This window comes from Pristis pectinata, chromosome 5, assembly GCF_009764475.1.
Source record: "Pristis pectinata isolate sPriPec2 chromosome 5, sPriPec2.1.pri, whole genome shotgun sequence".
NCBI lineage: Eukaryota > Metazoa > Chordata > Chondrichthyes > Rhinopristiformes > Pristidae > Pristis > Pristis pectinata.
This window is the reverse complement of record NC_067409.1, coordinates 87954219-87979245: the sequence shown is the minus strand read 5'-3', so window position 1 is coordinate 87979245 and position 25027 is coordinate 87954219. Positions and strand designations below refer to the sequence as shown.

Here is a 25027-nt window from a genome sequence, read left to right as displayed (position 1 = left end):
ATCTGAATGTTTTTTTTGAGGGAGCAACTCAGAAAACCGATGAGGGCAAAGTGGTATGTGTTTTACATGGACTTTAGTAAAGCTTTTGATAATGTCATGCATGGTAGGTTGGTCCAGAAGGCTAAGACACAAGGGATCAGAGGTGTGTAGACAAACTACACAAAAAAAATTGGCTCGGTGACTTGGTGATAGGAGGGCAGTGGTGGGGATAGATGTTTTCTGACTGGAAGTCTGTAACAAGTGGTGTACTGCACGGATCGGTGCTGGGACCTTTGTTGTTATAAATGACATGGATGAGAATGTAGGAAGTATGATTAGTAAGTCTGAAGATGATACAAAATTGGGTGGAGTTGTGGATAGTGAAGAAGGCTGTCCAAAGACACAGTGGGACATAGATCAGCCGGAAAACTGGACGGAGCAGTGGCAGATGGAATTTAATCCAGACAAGTATGAGGTAATCACATTGGGAAGTCAAATTCTGGTACGACATGTAGAGTAAAAGGCAGGGATATCAGGAGTGTTGATATACAGATTGATCTTGGGGTGCAAGTCTGTAGCTTCCTCAAAGTGATGACACAGGTAGATAGCGTAATGAAAAGGGTATTCATAAGCTTTCCTTCATAGGTCAAGGCTTAGGGTATAAGAGTTGGGATATCAGGTTACGGCTTCCAGAACATTGGTTAGGTTGCACTTGGGAGTTTTGCACACAGTTCTCGTCACCACATACAGGAAGAATGTGGTAACAACAGAGTGCAGGAGAGGTTTGCCAGGATGTTGCCTGAAATGGAGGGCTCAAGTTATAAGAAGAGATTGGATAGGCTGAGGGGAGACCTTGTGGAGGGTTATATAATTATAAGCAGCATAGGTAATCAGAATCTTTTTCCTCAGGGCAGGGGTGTCTAGAACTAAAGGGCACAGGTTTAAGGTGAGACTAGAGAAATTGACAGGGGATCTGAGGGGTAAGTTTTTCCACACAGAGGTGGTGAATATCTGAAACAAGCTGCTAGAAGAGGTGGCAGAGGCAGATACAATTACAATGTTTAAAAAGGCATTCAAACTGGTGCTTGGATAGCAAAGGTGTAGAGGGGTACGGGCATAATGCAGGTAAGTGAGATTAGATAGGCATCACTGTCAACATGGATGAGGCGGTGTATGATTCTGTGATACCTTACGGACAGTGCGCCAGACTCCTCGATTATAATCCCACTGTACGTCCTGTCTCACCAGCAGGACAGGCCCTGCAGCAGGGTCAGCACAGTGATATACAGGTCGTGCCGGTGTGAAAAGCCCTGAAGGTTCTCAATATTTACTCAAGACTCCAGGAAGTCCCATGGCATCATTTCAAACATGGACAAGGAAACATCTTCCTAATTACTATCTACTGTTTCTCCCTCAGCTGATGAATCAGTGCTTCTCCACACTGAACAACACTTGGAAGAAACACTAATTGTAAGATCCCAGAATATACTCTGGATAGGGAAATTCAATGTCCATCAAGAGTGGCTTGACAGCACCACCACTGCCCGAGTCCTGAAGGACATAACTGCCAGATTGTGAATGTACAGGCACAATAAATAAATCTACTCTATCTCCTTACCAATCCATCTGTAGTGGATGTATTTGTCCACAATTTCATTGGTTAAAAGGATCAGTGTGCAGTCTGTATGAAGACCAAGTCCCACCTACACACTGAGGACAACTTCCATTGTGTTGCGTGGTATCACAAGTGTGCTAAGTATGATAGATTCAGAACAGTTCTGGCAGCTCAAAACTGACCAGCAGCAGCAGCATCAATGTTCATCACCATAATCTGTAACCTCATTCATTCCCCTACCATTTCTATTAAGCCAGGGGGTCAATCTTGGCTCAAATTAGAAGGGCAGAGGGCAAGCTGGAGCAGCACCAAGCATAGCTATGCAAACAGCATGCAACAGAGCTAATCTATCTCACAACCAACGGAACAAATCAAAGCACTGAAGTTCTTCCACATCTGGTCATATATGGTGGTAGATAATTAAACAGCTGACAGGAGGAGCCCAAAATATGCCCATCTTCAATGAGGACAGGCGCAGCATGTCGATTCAAGGTTGAGGAAATTAGCCACCATATTTGGTCAGAACTGCCAAGTGGATGGCCCATCTCAGCATCTTCCCAAGATCCCCACCAACCCAGCAGATGGTCTTCAGCCTATTTGGTTCATTCCACAAGATATGAAGAAACAGCTGAAAACACTGGATACAAAGCTTGTGGGAGCAGACAACATCCTTGTTGTCATACTAAAGACCTGCATTCCAGTGTCTCCATCCAAGCTGCTCCAGTACACATGCAACACTGACAGCAACTGGCAATATGAAAAATTGCCCAAGGAGGTTCATAAAAACCAGAATCAATCCAATCCAGCTAACTACTGCCCAATCAATCTTATGCTGATCAACAGTAAACTGATGGAAGATGTTATCAACAGTGTGACTGTGGCAACCACCCGGTATGAGTTTAATCAAGACTACTCATTTCTAGATTTCAACATGGCCTTGGTCCAAAGAGTTGCATTCCAGAGGTGACACGAGGGAAACTACCTTTGACACAGGCAGCATCTGACTTGGTGGGGAAGCCTCAAGCTCTGGTAAAACTGAAGTCAACATACATCAAAGGGCTAACATTCCAATGGCCAGTCATGTCTCCCACCAAGGAAGGCAACTGTGGTTTTTGGAGCTCGATCATCCCAGTCCCAGGACATCACCACAGAAGTCCCTCAGGGCAGTGTCCGAGGCCCACATATCTTCAGCTGCTTCATCAATCACCTTCATCCCAGCGTAAAAGTCTGAAGTGAGGACATTCACTGATAATTACACGATATTCAAGTTCATTTGCAATTCATCACAAAGCAGCCCATACTTCCACACAGGAGGATCTAGCCAGCATTCAACCCTGGGCGACTACGTAAGCAGCAGAATTTGCATCACAAAAGTTCAGGCACAAGACATGGGAAGTAGCCTATATTTTTCAGGGTCTCATTGTGAACTTTAGTCAGGGTGGCACTGGGCTCAAGGTTGGTGGTGGATGTCTGTATCATGAACATCAAGTGAAACACCATCCTCTCGTATGCTTTAGTGAACAAATTAACGATGACTTGGAACTTCACCACCAAAAACAACATTGTTTGTGTACTTTAACTTGACTTTTGGGGATGGAATGATCTTGATTTGGTTGAACATTTCCCCATCGGACCCACAGATTAGCTTCATTTCACTCCAGCCACAGAGGCACCTCAAGTCTCCCCAGTGGCCTCCAAAACTAATTTCTCCTCTTATAGACAATGAGTGCAATCTATTAAGGAGTCATTTCCCTTCAGGGCTGGATGATTGATTTATCCAAGGTTACAAGCTAAAACAAAATGGATCTCACAAAAATACAAGGTGGAATCGATTTAACCTAATTTTTTATCCCATTCCCAGTTTCTTCAGAGTTCAGCCACTCTAAGTCAGAACTTCAGGGGTCCACTTCGTAGAACAAATTTCAGTGGAATTTTAAATTAAAAAATAAAGATATCGCATTAGCACTTTAACCAAATGAATGATAACAAGTCATGGAAGGGAGCACCCACAACTTTGAGAGTGACTTGAGATCTTGGCCAGGGTAATGATAATGGCGAATGGCAACAATGGATCTTTTTACCCAATGAGACATGAGGAAGAAGGTGAATGCTAGTCAAAAGAGTACAGAAAAAAAGTAGGGAAAAGACTGGATGAAGAGGAAGAGAAAAGAAAAACAAAAGGACAAAGATGTAGTACTCAATGCATGCCATGATTTTCTGCAGCGAGCGTAACAGCCAATTAATGTGCAAATCCAAAAATAACAGGAAGGGTAAAAGTTAAAACTTGACATCTGTGGCCAGTGGTGTCATCAGGGATCAGTGATGGGACCTCTGTTGTTCGTGCTATATAAACAATTTGGCTGAAAATGTAAGTGGGCTGATTATTCGCAGATGACACAAAAACTGGTGAGGTTGTGGGTAGTGAGCAATGTTGTCATAGAATACTGCAGAATATAGACCAGCCAGAAATATGAGCAGCGAAGTGGCAGATGGAATTTAACCCGGACATGTGTGAGGTACTGCACTTTGGGATGTCGAATGCAAGAAGAAAGTATACAGTAAATAGTAGGACCCCAAGGACCCTTGATGTACAGAGAGATCTTGGGGTGCAAGTCCATAATTCCCTGAAAGTGGCAACACAAGTTGATAGGGTGGTAAAGATGGCATGTGGCATAATTGCCTTCATCAGTCGAGGCATTGAGTATAAAAGTCAAGAAGTCATGTTGCAGCTATACAAAGCTTGTGTGCAGTTCTGGTTGCCACATTACAGGAAGGATGTGGAGGATCTGGAGAAGATTCAGGAGACAATTCAGAAGATGTTCACTGGGATGTGGCCTGGATCAGAGAGCATTAACTACAAGCAGAGGTTGGACAAATTTGGATTGTTTTCTCGGACGATGAGTAGCGACCTGATGGAAGTTTATAAAATTATGAGAGGAATAGATTGGTTGGGTAGTCAGAGTCTTCTTCGCAGGGTGAAGATGTCAAATACTGGAGGGTATAACTTTAAAGTTAGAAAGGGAATGTGTAAAGGAAAAGTGTGAGGCAAGTATTTTTCTTAAAACACAAAGTGGTAGGTGTCTGGAATGCCCTGTCGGGGAGGTGGTGGAAGCAGATATGATAGCAACATATTAAGAGGCATTTAGAGAGGCATGTGTACAGGCAGGGTATGGAGAAAAATGAAACGTGTATACATATGGCATCATGTTCGACGCAGACATTGTGAGCTGGAGGGCTTGTTCCTGTAATATACTGTTCTATATTCATGCTCTAAAACACTGGGTGAAGCAAATGGCAGCACAGAGGAGGTCAACCATTAAGTTTTAAGATTTGCAATTCATGGTATATCGCTTAAATGCCTGAACTTGCTGGCCAATTTGCACATTAATAAGTACGTTGTTTATTAAGATCTAGCCCATTGTTAACTGCAAGACTTAGGACAACAAATTGTTTCAGAGATATGATTATAAACTGCATTTATGCCACTATTTCTCCAGACTAAATGAAAACTTGATTTTTGGGAAGCAAAGAAATAAAATTGCATAAAAACCTCTTAGAACGTTGAACAACTGAATGAAAAAAGAGGCAGCAACATACTAGAGAAACTGTACATTAATGCAGTTTTGGTGTAAACAGGAAATGGCATGACTACTGGTTAATCATTAAAATTTCAACTAATTTATGACTCACATTCTGAACACTGAAGAAAAGGCATGGGAAAAGATTCACATATGGCTCCTAGGTATTCTACTGGAGTTAATCCCCAAACCAACTGCATATTATATGCACGTTTATGTTCTACAAAAGTCATCTTTTACATCCATTCTCCACAAGTGTATCTTATACATGAATGCACAATGCATACAGAAATTTATATAACAGCTCCATCAACAATATCATTTTTGTTGGACAAGTCACAATGTGAGATCCTGCCATACATTACACCAATTCTGGAGATTGTACAAGCGAGGAATAGTCATAAGCTCAGTTACTGAAATACATACAGGGCATAATGGTGACAGGGCTATTAGAGCTGATGCCTCATGATTCCATTGACCCAAATTCAATCCTGACCTCTGATTAACCTCTGATTGGTCCTGACAGGTTGCATCATGGTCTCGTAAGGCAATTCAAATGCATAGGAACGCAAGAAGCTGCAGAGAGTAGTGGACTCAGCCCAATACAACACGGGCATATCCCTCCCCACTATCAGTGGTGTCTACAGGAGGTGCTGCCTCCAGGAGGCAACATCCATCATGAAAGATCCCCACCATCCAGGGCATGCCATCTTCTTGCAGCTACCATTGGGCAAGAGGTACAGAAACCTGAAGTCCCACACCACCAGGTTCAAGAACAGCTACTTCCCTTCAACCATTCAGTTCTTGAACCAACCTGCACAACCCTAATCACTACCTCAGTATAACAACACAGTGACCACTTATCTCACTTTTCACTAAAATTGACTTTTTTTTTGCTCTAATTGTGTTCTTTCCTGTAAAAATTCTGTATTATTTAGGTTTTACTTGTGAATGCTGCTCATATGATGCGATGTGCCTATGATGCTGCTGTAAATAAGATTTTCATCGCACCTATGCGTACATGTACTTGCGCATATGACAATAAACTTGACTTTGATTTGACGCTGTTTGGGTGGAGCTTGCACATTCTCCTTGTGACTGTGTGGTTTTCCTCCACATTCCTCCTGAAGGTTGGTAGGTTAATTGGTCACTGTAAATTGTCATTAGCATGAAGCTAAGTGATAGAATCTGGGGGAGTTAATGAAAGTACAGGCAGATTTTAAAAAAGTGGAATTAGCATAGGGTTAATATAAATGGGGGGGGGGGGGGGTTGATGGTCAGCAAGGACTTGATGGGCCAAAAGGCCAGTCTCTGTGGTGTATCACTCCATGGATCTAGCTATACTATGTAAAATAAAATATCACTGTTGAATTTACATTAGAAAAAGATTTTAAAAATTACTGACAAATATACAAAAGTAGAAAATTGCAACACAAGTATAATATTTTAAAACATGTAATTACAAATTTAAATAATTAATTTTATTATGGTTCAGTTTTCCTGCTTTGGTTGTATCCCTCTTGATCTAATTAATTCACTGCACCTGTTACCATATTATATTACACAACTCAATTCTGTCTAGAGTGAAAATGCAGTGGCATGTGAGGCCATGAAGGTCGACAATGGTAGAAGTAAAAGTAAGAATTTTATGTATTTTCTCCTTACTGGAGTCCAACTGTATCAATCCAAAGTATAATTAAGCTCATTCACAATGCCACTGTGGATTTAGCAGATCATTTATGGAACTTAATATATCAATGACAGCACAATAAAGTTATTGCCTAATAACTGCTGTACTACTTCCATTTTCTAACAGCACAAAACAGAGATGGAGAAAATGAAAAACTGTAATGCACTAACGCATATTACCACAAATTAACACAATCTAAAACTAGCCACGCCTTCTTAAATGTGTCACTGCATGCACACTTTAGTTACGGGAAACAATCTCAACATTGGGAAAGATATGATAGCAACAGAGAGAGTGCAGAACAGATGCATCGGGATATTGCCTGGAATGGAGTGCTGTAGATATAAGGAGGGATTGGATAAACTGGATTCATTCTCACTGGAACATAGATCCTTATAGAGGTTTATACAATTGTGAGGGGCACAGATAAAGTAGATAGTCATAGTCTTTTTCCCAGGGCAGGGGAGTCTAGAACTGGAGGGCACAGGTTCAAGGTGAGAGGGGAGAAATTTAAAGGCAATCTGAGGGGGAAGCTCTTCCACACAGAGGGTATTGAATTTCTTGAACAAGCTGCCAGAGAAGGCAGATACAATTTCAACATTTAAAAGGCATTTGTATAGGTACTTGGATAGGAAAAGCATAGAGGCATTCAGGCTTAATGCAAGCAAATAGGATTTGCATAGACAAGCATCGCAATCGGCACAGGGCCTGATAGGACCCATTTCTGTTCCATATGATTATATAATTCCATGATCAGTTAACCAGCTCCAGAGCCAAGCCAGAACAAGCATACAACCCAAAATGTCCATAGTACTCATCCTTTGATATCTGAGAACCTTTGAACTACTTCCTGCAGAGATACTCAGAATGGATTGGCACAATCAAACTTCAGAATGGCACTTTTTCCAAACTGTGCAAACATTGTCATTCACGTAATGTGAATGATGCTGGCAAAGTATTTATTGCTTGTCAATCATTTCTATTCTAGGCAGTAAAACTGATGGCTTCTTAATTCCTTTACCCCATAAATTATCCCCCATTTCAAAATGGAGATGTGAGAGGTAGGCAGAGAAGTAAATTGTTCCATCACTGTCAAAACATTTTAGGGAATTCCCCTCTAAACCCCTCTACCCTTCTCTTTAACCAAGATTTGGTCACCTGGCTCAGTATCTCCTTGTGCAGCATAGCGTCCAATTCTTTCTGAACGTTCACCCGTTAAGCTTTCTGGAACATTTCACTACATTAAAAGTCATCATATAAATCAAGGATCTACCAGCTGGGACAGGCAGGTCGAGGTGGACTGGTGGGGAGGAGTGATAAGGGGAACACAAGTTGGATGACTGTTGGCAAGGAAATGGGGCATGATAAATCTTTCCCTAAAGCAAGAGGAGCTTTAAGGTGGAGAGTTAAATGGTAGCAGAACAGAGTAAGAAGATAAAACATTCACTTTACACATTCTTGGAATATCACAGAGGAGATATCTATACATATAGAAAGAGATTCAATCTCCAGGTTGTTCAAGACAAATGTTTAAAGTTCAAACACGCACTCAGGATTGACAACAGGGCGTTTATAGGCCACACCATCTTCAAAAAGGTTCATTAGGTCCCTCCACCTTACAGCAGTTTTTAGTAAATTCCAATGATTGACAAAGGGTTAATGAAAACCTGTACAATTCGAGTTCAGGCATCTTGAGGTTGGTTGCAAATTTGGTGCTTTTTCCGCTGCAATAAAATGTAACACTGATATCAAGCACCATCTCCAGATCCAAACATCAACACAAGGAAAATGTTTTGCAATATGCTGCTATTAAAGTCAACCTTTAAAATTCCAGCAGTCAGCATTCATGTGAAGCCACACTGCTGGGAAAGTTTAGTGTCCATTTCCTAGTTGAAGATCCATGCCATTTTCCCATCTTCACTCGCAAAACATTAGCTTGTACTTTCTCATCATTCCTGCAATTGCTGGTCCACATTTACTTCTTGTGCTTAGAAGTACAGTTTTAATATTCTTCTCCAATTTTCTTCATAGCCTATTTTCATCAATTTCTTCTATTCCAGTTCTTTTGAGTCTTTTATCCATTGTCACCCTTCTTTACCTCACTGCTGCTGCCATTGTTTCAGGTAATGGCCAACATCCTTCAACATACAGACATATGAATTAGGAGAAGGAGAAAGCCACTTAGCCCCCAAGCCTCTTCACCATGGTTGATCTTATTGTAAGCTTAACTCCCCTTTCCCATTTATCCATAGTAACCATTCACCCCTTGCCTATTAGGTATCCACCAACTTCAGACTTAAAAATATTCCAAGTCTTTGCTTATACTGTCCTTCAAAGAGAGTTCAAGAGATTCACAATTCTCAAACAAAAAAAAACCTTATTTCTGTTCTAAGTGGGTGAACCCCTTTTTTTTAAAAAAGACAGTGAACTTAGTTCTAGATATTCCCTCAAACGGAAACATCCTCTTTACATCCATTCATCAGGACCCTTCAAGATCTTAACTAACTTGTTTTTCCTCTCTTTTCCGTTCTAACAAAGGGTCCTGGACCTTAAATGTTAACTCTTTCTCCTTCCACACGTTGCCTGCCTTGCTGGCCATTTCTAGTATTTTCTCATTTTATTTCAGATTCCAAGCATCTGCAGTCTTTTTTTCTCCTCAGGATCCTGTGTGTATCAATCAAGTTGCCTCTCATTAAGCTTCCAATGGATTCAAATTTAGCTTGTCCAAACTTCCCTCAGACAGCCCATGCTTTCAATGTATTAATCTGATAAACTTTCTCTGAACTGCTTCCAATGCATTAATATCCTTCCTTAAATAAGGAGAACTTCTTCAATAACCCTCTCTAGAGGGGCAGAGGTTAGGAAAATATCTCCCTTTTTTGGCTACATTTACTTCATAAGTAACAAAACATGTCCAAGCACATTAAATTAAGGCAATCCACGTTCCAATATATTTTCAATGCATCTATGAGGTTTAAAATTACGTGTAGGACTTTATTTTTAGTAATAATTTATATTTATCTGCTGTTTTTTGCTACTTTAAGTTGGCATGTATGTTCCATAATTTTAAAACATCACATTCTCTGCATGTGCTTAAACAGGAGATGAGTAATATTTGTGCAGTTATAGTACACAGCTGACACCTTGATACATAATGATCTTTGATTTATTTCAGTTCAAACAAACTGTACTTTAAGAACTGCCGTTACCATATCAAATTTACACAAGAGTTGGAGACCAGCCTATGGTAGCAGTTCCTATTCTCCTCACCTCAATATGGTACAGTACTTGCAATGTGAATTTCACAATCATCATTCAACAAATACTTCTGTTTCAGCCAAGCAGTTTTCAAAGAATATATAAAAGAAATGGTGAACTAAATAATTTTTAAAATACAGACCATCACACAATATTTCAAGCAACTCTACAGTCTTTGTATTACTGTGGACTAAAGTCTGAATTACAAAGGTTAAAAGCACTTCAAATATCATCTGCCTACAAGCAATGAGCATCCAGGAAGACCAATAGCAGAGAGGAAAAGCAAAAATGCATGGGTTCCTGATCATGGATGCCATCCTAAACATCAAAATAAATGCAAAATTGTTTGTGTAAAAAAAAAATCACTTGCAAATAACCCAGGATACGTTCATCACTGGGTGCACAAATGCTCTTGTCGTTGCTCATCGGGGATGTATTCTTTAAGCCTCTCAAACCTTTACAGTCTGTATTCTCCTGTTGAAAAAGATCAGTCTCACTCTATACACGTGACTGTGGGCCTGAATTAAAGCACTGTTTGTTTGGATTGAAGTCATTAGATCATTGCATGTTATTGTAAGCCATGTACTATAATTGCCCAAATATTTACTACTTATCTCAGGTACAGAAAACATGACGTTCTAAAGTAAAGAGACCCAGGATTTCAACTTGTTGAGGTCTTTATTCATACACTGATCTGATAGAATTGTACATTGAAGAACAGAACTAGGGTGACAGAGACAGCTCTGTGACAGTTGTATCAGCTTTTTCTAAGTCTCAATATTTCTTTTGGAAGCTGATCTTAAATTAATCATTTAGCCTTAAACCATTTGACTTCAAACATCTGTATAACAGAACAACAATTCAGCACTTTGAAAGGTGGAATATGCTATTCTGTTAGGAAATTAAATACTACAAAGCCCTTATGACTTTGAACATGCATTTTCTTTGAAAGTTTATCATTTCATTTCTGAATCATCTCCAAGTAGTTCTGTCAATATAAATGGAGCCCAAATGAGAAGAAATAATGATAAATTTCATTAGATTTATTAGAGAGGAGATTTTAAGCTAGCAGCTAGGTAATTAAAAAAGTAATGTTCCATTTGTTTATTGATGAAATATTAAAAATTGATTGGCAGCTTAAAGTGATACACTGGTAGCATTTTGAGCAACTACTGAATGCTCACTCTCAAATGTGGTCAAAGAGCCAAGTTCCCAGAAGTGATTCCCTGTAAAACTCTACTATTGATTTTATTTAGAATGAAGCATATGATTAATATAGACTACATTTACTCCATTCACATTTGCATGTCCCCATTGACCCTAACCAATTTTTATCGATGCACCATAGAAAGCAAGCTATCCGGATGCATCACAGCTTGGTAATGGCGCCTGCTTCTGTACGAGTAACTGCAGAGAGTTGTGGACACAGCTCAGTCCATCTAAAAACTAGCCTCCCCTCCACTGACTCTAACATTTTTGCTGCCTTGGAAAGGGAGCCAACATAATCAAAGACCCCTCCCACCCTGGACATTTGCTCTTCTCCGGCCTCCCATTGGGCAGAAGATATAAAAGTTTTAAAAAATGCACCACCAGGCTCAAGGACAGCTTCTATCCCACTGTTATAAGATGACTGAACAGGCCTCTTGTATGATAAAGATGAACTCTTGACCTCACAATCAACCTCGTCATGGCCCTTATACGTTATTGTCCACCTGCACTGCACTTTTGCACACTATATTCTGCATTCCATAATTGCTTTTCCCTCGTGCTACCTCAATGGACTAATGTTTTGAAATGATCTGTATGGATGGAATGCAAAACAATGTTTTTCACTGTATCTTGGTACATGTGATAATAATAAACCAATTGTCAATTGGCCATGAATTGCAATGGGACAATGAAATCACAAATAATCCCAAAAAATCAAGTTCCAGGGAACTACATAGATTAGGGAATGGGATTATTCTCCTTAGAGCAGAGAAGGTTATGCCAAGATTGAATTGAGGTGTTCAACGTTATGAAGTGTTTTTAAAAGAGGAAACAGGAAGAGATAAAGTCTTTCTTGCTCAACTTCAGTTTCTTTATACCCTTCAAATGTATTATTGGTATTGGTTTATTATTGTCACTTGTACCGAGGTACAGTGAAAAACTTGTCTTGTATACTGTTCATACAGATCAATTCATTACACAGTGCAATGAGGTAGTACAGGGTAAAACAATAACAGAATACAGAGTAAAGTGCCACAGCTACAGGGAAATGCATTGCGGGTAGACAATAAGGTGCAAGGTCATAACAAGGCAGATTGTGAGGTCAAGAGTCCATTTTATCATATAAGGGTACTGTTCAATAGTCTTATAACAGCAGGATAGAAACTGTCCTTAAGTCTGCTGGTATGTGCCCTCAGCCTCCTGTATCTTCTGCCTGATAGGAGAGGGGAGAAGAGAGAATGTCCTGGGTGGGTGGTGTCTTTGATATGTTGGCTGCTTCACCAAGACAGCAAGAAGTATAGAGTCCATGGAAGGGAGGCTGGTTTCCGTGATGTGCTGGGGTGCGTCCTCAACTCTCTGCAGTTTCTTGCACACCCGGGCAGAGCAGTTGCCATACCAAGCAGTCATGCATCCAGATAGGATGCTTTCTATGATGCATTGATAAAAGTTGGTGAGTATCAAAGGGGACATGCCAAATTTCTTTAGCCTCCTGAGGAAGTCAAAGCGCCGGTGAGCTTTCTTGGTGTGGTGTCAACATGGTTGGACCAGGACAGGCTATTGGTGATGTTCACTCTGAGGAACTTGAAGCTCTCATCCCTCTCAACATCAGCACCATTGATATAGGCAGGTGCATGTGCATCGCCCCCCATCCCAAAGTCAATGACCAGCTCTTTCATTTTGCTGACATTGAGGGAAAGGTTGTTGTCGTGACATCATGTCACTAAGCTCTCTATCTCCTTCCTGTACTCAAGACTCATTGTTATTTGAGATACGGCCCACTATGGTGGTATCATCTGCAAACTTCCTTACCTGATATTTTTCATCAGGAAACTCCAATATATTAGATCCTGTCCCCTTATTTGACATAATGAAATAGACTCTATATAGCTGAGGCCAAGCAGGTATCCTGATGCCATTAGTTACAACCTACCCTCTTGGAAATGATCCATTTACTATCTCTATTTTATGTCTGTTAAACAGCCTACAAAGGAATCCAATCCCATGAGTCCTAATCTTCTGGAGCAACCCACTGCGTGACTCTTTTTAAATGCCTTCAAAAATACAAATATACGACATCCATTGGTTTTTCCACTTCCAGCCCTAATTATACCCTCAAACATACTTTTAAGGTGTCACACACTTTGTCCCCTTTATAAAACTGTTATATTTGTTGAATCATTGTGGTCTTCCAATTGTGATTCACTTAATAACAGATGCTAGCATTTTTCTTCTGCTGTTGTCAAGTTATCTGGCCTGCAGTTCCCTGCTTGCTCTTCTTCTTTCTTGAACAGGATGATAACATACATTAATTCCAATCCATGGGGGACCAAAGTTCAGGGAATTCTACAATTTCAAATCCCAAACACCCACCATTCTCCAAATATTTGATATTACTTATTTATCATTGTGTCCAATAGTCAAATTCCCCAAAGCACCTTAGCCAACTTGCCCTGCACAAAATTGTAGGATATTGCCCAGCAGGTTGAGAGATCTGTTCAAGTTTAGTCCCACTAGTCTCTCCACTTCTTCCTTCATAATAGTACTTGAAGTACCTCACTTTCCTGGTCCTTTAGTTCCCTACAATTTCTTTGCCTTCTAGAATGAAGACAGTTTTTTTTTAAATGGCACTATTCCTCCCTTATTTCCCATTATAAATTTTTCTTTTTGCTTCCAAGGAATTCACAGTTGTTTTCGCCAGTTTCTTCTTTCTGTTTTTACTTACTTATAGTAGTTCTTATAATCATTGCTATTTTATGACATTCTTTTTTCTCTTGATCAACTTTTGGTTATCTTTTGGTGATTTTTAAAACCCTCCCATCATCTGACTTGCTACTCTTTTTTTTAATTAACATTGCAATGTAATAGAATCCTCAATTTCTTTGGTTACCTGCATGAGTACCACTTACCTGGTAGAATTTTAATTCTTTAGTAGAATGCATATTTTTGAACACTATAAGTCATTTCTCCAAATGTTTGCCATTACTTATTTATCATTGTGTCTGTTAGTCAAATTTCCCAGTGTACCTCAGCCAATTTGCCCCACATTTAGCTTTGAGACACGAGTTTCAGTCTCGACATCACTCTGAACCAATACAAATTATGATCCTTTTTCATGAAGAATCATTTATTTTTAGGATTAATTAACTGCAACTTATTAAACTTCCTGGGCCTGAGAAGCTTACTCAGCATACTATGAATGCTTGGGTGTATTTCATGAGCCAAATCATCCAAGCTACTTTTCTGTTCATTTTGCTCATTCTGTAGGAAGACCAACACCCACAGATCATTGCATTAATAAATGCTTCACAAAGCTGCTGATTTATACAGTAATAACCATGTGACCACAGTTAAAAGGCCTAGTTTATAAAATACTCCCACCAGTACTTTCTGTCCTCTTCTTTCTTACTTCCATCTTTACCAATTCTACGTCCTGATTTTCTGTGTTCTCACTATTGACTTGATCTCATCTACTTATCAGGGCTAACCTACCTCCAATTCGAGGAATACTCAGAAAAGACCTGAAAAGTAGAGTTAATGAGGAGAAACATTTTCTACTACAATGAGGGTTAGTAATCAGAAGACACTGATTTAAAAGCAATTGAGAAACAAATCAGAGGAACAATAGATTAAAAAGAACACTTTTTTTATGATCTGGAAAGTACTGAAGCAGATTCAATGCTCACTTCCCAAAGGGAACTGGATAAATACATGAAATGCAAAAATATATGGCAAGCTATGAAGAAAAGCATGTGTAGTGGGACTAATTAGACATATCTTTCAAAAGAGCTAGCACAGGGATATTGTGCTTTGCTACTCCTTTTGCCAACATTGAAAGTCACTTTGTTTAAATCAGCTCAATCAGACATCAGGGCTGAGTCCACAGATTGAGAGTATCTAAATTCAGTTGACACAATACCCTATAGAGTCAACAAATGCAGGAGAATTTCAACCCATCAGTACATTACTGGTCATGAACATTTCCAAATGATATTGCACCATCTAATTCTGTGCTCCACTTACATTGGACACATGGGGAATTTGGACAAGGAGGTCCATTCAATTGTTCCTTAAATGTATTCATGTCAGCCAAGTTCTCCAATGTGATATAATTCTAATTGTGATACAATTCAATCCCTGGAGTCTGTCAGCAGATTCACACATCAATAACACTTGCACAGCCACAAATTACCAATATTTCTCCCCGCAAGCTCCACACAAAGCATTCATATCTCACTCACAAACTGTTCCATTGTAAAACCTTCAGTAAGAAACTGGCCCCACACAGGAAGTGTTGGCATTACAGCCTTGGTGCACAAATTTTGCATGGAGGGCCAGGCTCACAACCCAAACCACTTTGGAGGGTCAGTCACAAGAAGCACCTTTTACTTTAATCGTACATAACTAAAACCATTACATAACTAAAACCATCAGTATCTGCTTACATCTAAAGAAACAACACAAACACTGCTCCCTCACCACTGCCTTGTAGCTCATCTCACAGCCCCGATTCTTATATAGCCAGAATTCCTTTCCACCTTGCCAGACCTGTCCCAAGCACCATACACATTTCTTAGTGCCCACTGGTACTGAACACCTGGGTCCAGAGCTGGTTATAGTCCTTCAGATGATCACTCAGAATCCAAAGTGATCCCTGTGTACCTCATTACTGGGTTCACATTCTGAAGCCTAGTATCATGTGGACTCCCCCCACCCCACCATGTCCACCTACCACCCACTCCTATCTGGCCCCACACCATTACTCACTCGATTCCACTGAACAACATCAATCGTATTTACCACGAAGAAAACTGAACAGCAAACAATTCTGATGAATGGGTATCTAAATAACAGATTCCAATGAATGTTCAAGGTGTTCAGTTATGATAATAACTGAATTATGAAGGTTTTCTACTGGCTTTCAAAACTCTAATCATTATAAAAATGCTAAGCTAAGAGAAGGAAAGATACCAGCTCTGTACCTTAACTATTGTTTGTTATCAGAATATTTACATTATATCAATGTTCAGTGAAAAAGAGGGATTGCTAACAGACTCAAAATCTAATTTTACTTGAGATAATTTAGAACAGAGACAATTTTGTAATTTAAAGCATTTCTCACCAACACACACCTAAAAGATATTACAGATGTGTAATTAGGTACAATACGATTTTATTCTCTCTCACACGGACTGGAAAATGGAATAACAGCACTTTACCCAATTTTTTTTTTGACATTTTTCCTTCCAACTCATCACAATAAGATTTTTTTTAAAAAGAAAAGTTCATAAATTGTTGAAAGATGAAGGAAATATTCCCAGGGTAAATTCTGCTGTGAAATTAGGTATACTGCATAATCTCAAAATAACAGGCTCACAGTACAGGTTGCATAAGAAACAGCACCAAACTCAGATGGAATATTTTTGATTTATGTTTAAATTATCTGTGGTAGCAATTTAATTTACAATGTGTCTGTAATCATATATTCAGCCCACAGCAGACTAGCTCTCACAAGGGTGTGACACTTTGGCTTAACATTTAGGAAACAGATATGAAACCACATTAGTGGTAAAGTATTTTTAGTGTTGATCCACCGTAAGATAGATATCAACACTGATTATTTGTTCCACATTTAAGATAACAAAAAGAATCCCAAACAAGCTGGTCATTCAATGCTGACAGCCAGCTATGTTGTCTTAACTGAACAAAATCAGCAAATGCTGTAAACATTCAGGAGATCAGACAGCATCTATGGAGAGAGAAACAAAATTAATGTTTCAGATCAATGATGTTTAGTTATTTAGACAGTAGTTAGTCTTGGAGCTCTGCAATATGCACTTGGATCAAGTAAATATAGGCTGCGGGATTCTGAAGACAGTATTTCTGATCAAGGGCACCTATTAAGCAAAATCTGGTCCATTCACCATCTCTCTCCATAAATGCTGCCTGACCAGCTGAGTATTTTCAGTTTTTTCTGGATTTTGTGTCAGATTTTCAGCAATTGTAGTTTTTTTTTGCCAGCATTTGAATGAAAGGCACGAAATGTGTTTATTGTTCTTAAGTTGGGTCCAAATTGCACCCCTCAGTGATTGCTCAGTCACCAAACTAAACCCATAGGTCAGCATCCTTTTCATTATTCCAAATAAACACCAGAAATGGTAAAAGTAATATGACAAGCAATTACCTTGCATCTGCTAGCTTGTAAATGGACATGTGCCTAAGGTATCAATAAAATCTCATTTTTTCACAACTCACACCATAAAATGAGTAACGCAGTCCAACATTTTCAACACAGCAGAACAGAGCAGCAGCTGTCCCCGTTTACCTTCAATAAAGTTGTCCAAAATAGTTCTTTTGAAAACACATTTGCCTATGGAGACATTCAGCAGGGAGACTCAACAACTAATCTTCACTGGGGCATGTAAACCAGGAAGTGAAACATGAATATGAAAGGCACTTAAAAAAAAATTACTATACAGGAAGTAAAATATAGATTGCAAAGAAATTAGGACAGGAGAAAGAAAAATCAAAAGGAATAAAAACAGATTTCATTTCTGTAATATTATTTTCACTTACAGGAAGGAGAGAAACAGAAAAAGGACTAAGATTAGGCCATTTGGTTCTTTAAACCTGTGTCACCAATGAATGAGATCATGGCTGATCACCTATCTCAACACCATTGCCTGTTCTCCCACCACACTCCTTGATGCTTTTTATGCGTGAAAATGCATCTCTTTCTTAACAAATATTCATCGACTTGGCCTCTCAATGGCATAAAATTCCACAGGTTCACCAGCCTCTGAGTGAACAAGTGTCTCCTCATATCAGTCCTACACCTCTTCCTCTGTAACCTGAAACTGTTACTCCTCCTCCTTAATACCCCAGCAAGGGGAAGTATTATCCCCACATCTCATGTGTCCAGCCCTGTCAGAATTTTGTAACTTTCAATCAGGTCTTCTTACATTCTTCTAAGTTCTAGTGAACAGAAAGCAAACTCACTTAATCTCTCTTATGTCAGTCCCACCCCCCCGGAATCAGTCTGGTAAATATTGGTTACACCCACTCTCTGGCAAATACAGCCTTTCTTGGATGAGAAGCCAAGAACTACACACAATACTCCCTGTACAGTATTACCAAATCTCTGTATAATTGTAGCAGGGCACCCTTGGTCCTGTACTCAATCCTCATTATGAAGACCAAAGAGTCATAGACCAGGGATATAGGCCTTTTGACCCACCATGTCTACACCAGCCATCAAATACTTTTCCATCTGAATCCCATTTACCAGCACTCAGCCCATAGCCTTCTATGCCACAGTGTTTCAAGTGCTCATCTAAGTACTCCTTAAATGTTGTGAGAATACCTGCCTCCAGTGCTCACTCAGGCAGAGGATTCCAGATTTCAACAGCTCACTAGTTACTTAAAAAAAAGTCCTCCTCAAATCCCCTCTAAACCATCTACCTCTGACAAACTTATGCTCTCTGGTTCTAAGCACTTCTGCTTTCTCATTATCTACCCTATGTCCTTCATAATTTTGCATATGTAAATCAAGTCAACCACACCACCACACCACCCCCCCCAAGTCTTCTCCACACAAAGGAAAACAAATCCAGTCCATCCTCACAGCTGAACTGCTCCATCACAGACAGAATTCTGCTATGTCCTTGCCTCAATCATATCCTTCCCAAAGTGTAATGAACAGAAGTGCACACAGTACTCCAGGTGTGGTCTAACTAATGTTTTAGGTTATTGTACTACCACCTCTTTGCTCTTATATTCTATGCCCCAGCTAATGAAGTATCCTGTATGCCTTCTCTACCTGTGCTACTACTTTCAGGGATCCTTGGATATGTATAACAAGGTCCCTCTGTTCCTCATTACTTCCTAAAGCTCTACCCTCAGAATCAGAATCAGATTTATTATCACTGACATATGATGTGAAAATTGTTGCTTTGCGGCAGCAGTACAGTGCAAAGACGTAAAATCTCTAAGTTACAAAAATAAATAAATAATGCAAAAGGAATAACGAGGTAGGGTTCATGGATCATTCAGAGATCTGCTGGCAGAGGGGAAGAAGGCGAAAATGGTGTCAGAAAGGGGGCGACGTTTTGTGTGCAGCTCGCAAGGGAATCATCAAATACCCTTCATTGCTTATGTTCTAGTTCTCCCAAAATGCATCACCTCACACTTTATATGATTAAATTCCATCTGCCATTGTTCTGTCCATCTTGCCAACTCATCAATATTGTTCAGTAACTTCCTACCCTTGTCACTTCCAATGACACCACAAATTTTCATGTCATCTGTGAACTTACCAATCATACTTTCCACATTCATATCCAGATTGTTAATAGATATAACAAACAGCAGGGGTCCCAGCAGCCATCCCTATGGTACACCACTGTTCACAGATTTCCACTAATATTGGAACTGTCCTCCACTGCCTTCTTTCTCCTATCACAAAGCCAATTTTTGATCCAATTTGCCAAATTGTCCTGGATCCCATGGATTCCAACTTTTTGGACCAGTCTCTCATGTGGACCTTGTCAAGGCTCCTACTGTGTAGATTACATCAATCATACAACCCTCAATCAAATTAGTCAGATAAGATTTCTCCTCAACAAAGCAATGCTGACTACCCTTGATTAATCCCTGCCTCTCCAAATGCAAAGTCAGCCTCTCCCTCAGAACTCTTTTTCCAATAATTTTACACAGAAAAAAAACAGATAAAAGGTCCTGACACCTTTCCTGCAGCCAGTGAAGATTTAAAAATTTCTGTTAAAAAAACAACCCTCAATCATCACTCTATGCCTTCTATCAGCTATTTGCCTTCTTAAATGCTTACTGCACCTCCATGCTTGCTTTTAGTGACTGATGTGCAAGGACACCCAAGTCCCCTTGTACATCAACACTCCCTAATCTATCACCATTTAAATACTGTATGATCATGGCTGATCTTTGCTGTGCCAATTCCCTTTAACTCCCAATTCCTTGATCTTTCAAATATTTATCTATCTCCTCCTTAACTGTATCCAAAGATATGGCCTCCACCACCCTCTGCAACAGAAATATTGAGGTTCACACCCTCAGAGAAGAAATTTCTCTGCACCTCAGTTTCAATGGACTGGCCCTTTATTTTGTTGCTATGTCCCCTTGTGCATGACTCCCTCACTAGAGCGAACATCTCAACGTCTAACCTGTCAAGCCCACTCAGTTTTTAGCAAGCTTTGAAAGACTACATTTGGTTTCCTCATACAAATCATTTTGGACATAGATCATAACAGTGCAGTCCTTGTAAAGTATACTGGACAGCAACTTTGAGATTTCTGATTTTTTAAACGGTACATATAAGTAAATAAACATCAGGCATAATCTGTAATGGATACTAGCACCTTAGTATCATCATCATTAATTTAGCAAAATTCAGATCTTACAGAACTCACTCTCAATGCAAATAAGTTTTTCCTTTTAGGTAAAATAAGTGTGTGGTCTTGAAATTAAGCTCCCTATCAATAGAGGTATCTTCAAGCATCTTCTCTTCAAAGACAACAGAAAATGCACAGTATTTTGTTTGAATGTACATGTAACAAAAAATCAAGGCTGTGACCCATGGGTCACACAAATTGCACTTCAGATAATATATAGGATGGGAGAAAATGGTCATATTGAAGCTGAGATAACATTTGTTGCTGAATCTCTCAGACTTGTCCTTGTAGCTGGAGATCTAATTGATGAAGTTAAGTTTCTGATCAAAGGTTATCTTTCGATATTTATGGTAGGAATTCAGTGATTGTACATTGTTGTACATCAAGGGGATGTGACTGGATTCTCCCTTGTTGGAGATTGCCTGACATGTACAAAGCACAAAAATAATTATCAGTCCAGGGCTCAATGTTGCCCAGGTCTTGTTGCATACAGACAGATTCCTTCAGCGTCTGAGGTGTTGTGGATAGAAATGAACACTGCACAATCATCACCATCTCCATATCACCAAGCTGTTCAAGTACTGTTACAACAGTGGCATCTAACTGAAATGTGGAAAATTGCCTGTTTATAAATCCATCCTAGTTAACGACCACACGGTTTATCTTAATCAGCAATGTGATGATGATAGTACTATCAACTAGCACTTAGTTACTAATAGAACTACTCACTGAAGCCCAGTTTGGTATTTTCACCAGGAACCCTTAGCTCCAGACCTCATCACAGCCTTGGTGATGAAAGAGAAGGTGTTGATGAAGCTGCTTAAGATGGTTGAGCTTAGACACTTTACTAAGGAACTCTCACAGTGGATACATTAATCTGGGTTGGCCAAAATGCAGCTCACAAGCCACACATAACTGTTTTACAATCCAAATGGTGTTCTTGGAAAATCACATCAAACATTTTTTAGGATTCTTTCTTCGTCAGACATGTACTGGGTATCTACAGTATCCAGGGTAAGGTGCCCTTTAACCTTTGCAGACTGGCTGTAAAACACACAGTGTGTAGCATCATGCAGCAATGATCTCCAACACCCTCACTCACACAGTATTAAGCCACTCTAGTGAATACATATGGCATGCCTGGCTTGTCCCTGCAGAACATTTCTGCAGAATACAGGGCTCGTCTACTTGACGGTGCACTCATAACTCAAAATTTAAGTGTTAGTAGTGCTAACATTAATTTTGTGGATGACATGACAATGAAATCAAATTGTAAAAAAATACACAAAGATGACAGAGTGAACAGAATTCCTCACAGAATCAAAATTTTAAACCAGATTGGGGAGACAATTTTATATTTTCCATTTTAGATGGCAAACCCCTTAGCTGCAAAGCATTGTTCACACTCAGCAGAATGAGCAACTTGAAACGTCACCATGAAAGAAATCACCTAAATTTTCATCCAAATATCTTCTTGGATCAGAATTAAAATCATGCCTAATAGATGCTAATTTCTGCATTCGCTCAGGAAGCTGACAGAACAAATGAAGCTAGTTGTGTTACCTGCTGGGATATTGCTCGTGCTAAATGTCCACACTTTCATGGAGAATTTTCAAAGAAAAATATTGTGCATGTGGCTGCAATCTGAGAACCAAATTACAAAATATCTTCAACCAACAACGTAAATACTAATTTACAATTAACTTTGAATTGGGAAAGAGACTCTCAAAGATTCTAGCCCTAGCATTAAGGAACTGTGATGAAGCAAACATGGGTTTAGTCTTCTTTAAAAATAATTTTATAAGGTAGACCAATAGCAATAAAACACATTTACAAAAGTTGTGCACTTTTTGAAACTCCAAAACCTCTGAATACTAAAGTATGAGGTTCCAAGAGTCAGGAGATTTGGGCACTCCTGTCCCAGCTGATTGGACACCAACACCACAGGCATCTTCCTACATGCCAGATATGACTCCAGCCATTGAAGGGTTGATCCTGATTGGAAATGACTTCAATTTTACTAAGGTTCCTTGATGACAATAACATTTTGCCTTCTTCTCAACAGCTACCCTCTTGCCTCATCTCTGGAAGTCAGTTCTCTTGTTTGTGTTTAGACCAAGGCTGTAATAAGGTCTGGAGATGTAGGAATTGACAGAATCCAAAATAAGCATAAGTGAATGGATTATTTACGTTATTGGTTAAGTCTGAAATTAAAAGCACCAGGCCACCACTTTGCTGATGACTGAAAATACCTGGATCTTAGCCTTCCATTTTCTAGAATTCTTTGTGTTCCTATGACTTTAGTGCTATACTTTACACAATCAAGTATTTGGACTGCTTTACCCTTTAAATTGCCCTGATCTGGAGGGAATGTAATTTTAACTTTAGTGTTGTCAATATTATAAATTGAAAGTGCACACCTTGGATAAAGGGCTCAAGTCACATAATCTGGACTAACATCTGCACTACTGAGGGGAAATGCTGCATTGCCATAGATGCCATCTTTTTTAAAAAGATATGTTTAACTCAGCCTTCCATTAAAATCCTATGGGATTACCTTCAAGAACAGTAGATTACTTCTCACTGGTACTTTAACCAATATTTAGCCCTCAATGTACATCACTTAAAGAGGATCTTGTCCTTTACCTCAATGCACTTTGTTACACCTTCAAATGCACAGCGAGGACTTCCACATTCCCCTATACTCCAAAGACAATTAAGCTTCAAGGGTACTTTGTTGACTACAAAGCCATTTGAAACATCCTGAAATGGCAAAGTAATTTAAACATTTTAATTTAAATTCAGGAGGGACATAACACCTTCAGCATAATTTAGTTATAATTCTGAGCCAGGAGGTTAATGCCAGCATAATTTACACACAGAAAAGTCACTCTAAAAATTATTTTTCATACTTCCCACAACATAATAGGAAGCCCATATAGTCCGTGCCAACTCTCAATGATGAATCAAATCAATATAACCAATCCAACCCAAGATCAAATATTCCTCTCAATTTCAATCAGACGTTTCAGGTCAGACCTGTTAAGACCTGAGGCTGTCTTCCCACGTTTATAAGTGTGGGCACCACACTCTTCATCAACTACATCTTAACGAAGAGGCATTAGAGAACGCGATTTCCATTTGGTCATTTATTGTGGCACAGTTCAGGAAGGATATGAAGGTTGGGAGAGCTTTCAAATAACTGCAATTAATAATGGATTACAAATCCGTGCCATACGGTTCACAAACACCTCAGACAACTCTCCCTCTCTCCCCCCACCCGCTTGCTCGCCCCAAGTTGCTTCTACCCTCAGCACAGATCAGGTGACTGTCAGTAATGGTTGAAAAGGCTCCTCTCTGGTTACAAGGTGGTGGGAGTTTCGCTGCAAATTTCGCATAAGTCGAATTGACTAACCTACCCTCTTATTCCACCCACCCCCAACAATTCCTTTAACAAATATAAATCACAAGTATTAACAATAGCGATGCTCCAACTAATGAATTCGGAGCGTGAAGAGGGTGAATGAACTCTTGCGGATTGTTACTTGTTTTCTATCGGCTGTATCCCCTCCAAAAAAGATTTGAGTAGTTTAATGAGAAGAAAAACAAGTAACAGTGCACTACAACGTAATAACTGTGGATGGGATTGTTTTATCCACTAAACAAATTAAACATTCTGGACTTTAGATATATTTATCAAACAGGTTCGTGGTCACAGCGTTAGTACTCACCTCAGTCTCCTTTGTACAGGCGTTTCAGGCTTCACTTTGCCATTCTGTTTCTGTTACGTACATTTCCAGTAAATAGAGCCCCAGCGACTTAACAAAGTGAACTGCAGGAAAATAATGCGGGATTGCGCGCACACACAGACGAAACGAAGTGGCAAATGGTGTTCTGCTTATTCTGCCACTTGTGATGGCCTAAGATGGCTCAGGGACGCGAACCGCCCGCCCTGCGTCTCTGGGTAGCAGCTTACTCCTGAAAACATTGAGCTAAATACAACCACTATGGAAACTGCTAGTTACTGCTTGTCACAGCTCCGGGTCCTAGCGCTCACCTGAAGCAAGGTGTACGGTACGTGGCAACTCATTCAACTGACGCGCATTCGGGTCCTTTCACCAATTGACTATACCTTAAAATCCTTTGGAGTCGGTGAAATTCTTTGGATGTTGTACCGGGAGGAAACCAGGCAATAACGGTGGTACACTGCAAGATCCCAAACACAAATGTGAAACAATGGTCAGGTCATTTGTTTCTCTAGGTGCAGTTTGTGGAA

The 25027-nt window shown here is 39.7% G+C and overlaps 1 protein-coding gene across 1 annotated transcript in view; it reads right to left on the bottom strand.

The window, feature by feature from the left end:
- zdhhc11 (zinc finger DHHC-type containing 11) overlaps nt 1-24720 on the bottom strand; it is an 86441-nt gene extending 61721 nt beyond the window's left edge. The window contains exon 1 of the mRNA XM_052016921.1: nt 24483-24720. The gene's annotated coding sequence lies outside the window, so the exon portion shown is untranslated. The remainder of the gene's footprint in view (nt 1-24482) is intronic.
- Between the last annotated feature and the right edge of the window lie 307 nt (nt 24721-25027).